Raw genomic sequence first — 2,203 nt, 5'->3', positions numbered from 1 at the left:
GTGTACAATAAGAGGGACTAATACCCTTAATATCCTGAATTTTCCATGCAATAGCCGGTTTGTGGGCTTTTAACATGGAGACAAGTTTAGACTTTTGACTTACAGAAAGATCGGAAGCAATAATCATCGGGAGTTTAGACTCCTCCCCAAGAAAAGCATACTCCAAATTATCCGGGAGTAGTTTCAACTCTAATTCAGGAGCCTCTTCAATTGAAGTTTTGCTCCTGTATGCATTTGCTTTCTCCAACTTCTCATGCTCTTCTTCGGTTGGCTCATAACCTTCAGCCATTAGGGTTGTCATCAAATCCACCTCATCTAACACATCCCCTTCATCACTTGCTATTTCACATTCCCCTGTTCCCTGCAATTCTGGAAACTCCTGCAAAAACTCAACATATGTGTCCACAGTTTGCAAAAAATAACAAGTGTCATCTAGGTAACCGGGGTATTTTAATGCCTTATCAATAGCAAAGGACACCTTTTGGTCACCTATTCTAAGGGTCAACTGTTGGCCATAAACATCAATTAGACATCTAGCGGTATTCAAAAATGGCCTTCCCAAAATAAGTGGAATCCTTTCATCCACTTCCATGTCTAGAACTACAAAGTCGGCGGGGAAAACTAATGTCCCGGTCTTAACTAGCATGTTCTCTATAATCCCACGAGGGTATTTAATAGAACGGTCCGCTAGTTGTATGGCCATACGAGTGGGTCTAAGTTCCCCAGGTGCTAGTTTAAGGTAAATAGAGTAGGGCATTAAATTAATACTAGCACCCAAATCCGCCAATGCCCGCATACAAGCAAGATCCCCCAATAAACAAGGAATAGTAAAACAACCCGGATCTTCCAACTTCTCGGGAAGTTGGTTTGTCACCACCGCTGTACATGCTGCATTTAACGTCACGGATGAAACACTTTCCATCTTCTTTCGGTTGGTAAGCAAATCCTTCATGAACCGAGCATACTTGGGCATCCCCGCAATAACATCAATGAAAGGTAACTTGACATTCACTTTCTTGATCAACTCCATGAACTTTGATTTTTCCGCCTCTAACTTCTCTAACCTCTGTTTTCTCAGGTATGGGAGCGGTGGTTGATACTCCTTAGCTACCGGTTTAGCAGCAACCTTTACCGGTATATTTTCAACTTCCTCAATCACCTGTTCCGGCTCCTTATCCCCCTCCGGTTCACTATCAACTACCGGCTCACTATCTTTAACCAATGGAACTCGCAAATCATACTCAGCAGGCTTCTTTGGTGGATCATATGTTATACCACTTCGGGTGGTGATAGCATTAACGTGCCCATTTTTCGGGTTAGCATCCGTGTTACTTGGTAACTCCCCCGATTTTCTCTCATTTCTTTGATTAGCAAGTTGACCAATCTGTTGTTCCAAATTATGAATCGCGGCTTGTTGATTCCGGAACATCTGATCATTCTTCTCATTATTCTGAGTAACAGTAGTAACAAGCTGAGTTTGAGATATCACAAGCTTTTCGATCATAGCTTCAAGATTCGACTTTTTCTCTTCGGCTTGGGGCTTTTGAAAATACCCAGGAGCTTGTTGCTGAAATCCTCCACCCGGCGAATTCTGATAATTACTGTTATTACCTCCCTGATGACCTTGAGGATTGTAGGGATTATTAAAATTGCAGTTAAACTGAGCGCGCCCTTGAAACTGATTATTATTTTGCTGACTGATGTACGCTATCTCTTCCTTTTGACCTATCGTTAACCCCGCATCACAATCTTTAGCTAAATGTAAACCCCCACAATACTCACAACCAACCTTCATACCATGAATATCCTTATTCATCTTCTCTAAATTTCTACCAAAATAATCCAACTTAGCACTGATAGACCAAAAATCATCATACGCACCAGTGGTCTCAGTTCTCTTAACTGAAGCTGAATGGGATGACTCATGATCTTGATGCCATTCGTGAGAGTAAGCAGCTTGCTTTTCAATTATCTCTAACGCCTCTTCTTCGGTCTTATCCATTAACGTACCACCTGCTGCTTGATCAATACTCTGACGAGTTGGAATGTCACAACCTTTGTAGAAAATCTGAACCTTTTGTAAATCATTCAACCCGTGTTGCGGACACGAGCGTAACAAAGTAGCAAAACGGTCCCAAGCATCAAATAATGTCTCACTGCTCTTTTGTCTAAATTGTGAAATTTCTGCTTGAAGTCTAGCAGC

Source organism: Rutidosis leptorrhynchoides, chromosome 4, assembly GCF_046630445.1.
Source record: "Rutidosis leptorrhynchoides isolate AG116_Rl617_1_P2 chromosome 4, CSIRO_AGI_Rlap_v1, whole genome shotgun sequence".
Lineage (NCBI taxonomy): Eukaryota > Viridiplantae > Streptophyta > Magnoliopsida > Asterales > Asteraceae > Rutidosis > Rutidosis leptorrhynchoides.
The sequence above is the reverse complement of the archived record's forward strand: the minus strand, read 5'-3'. Positions refer to the sequence as shown.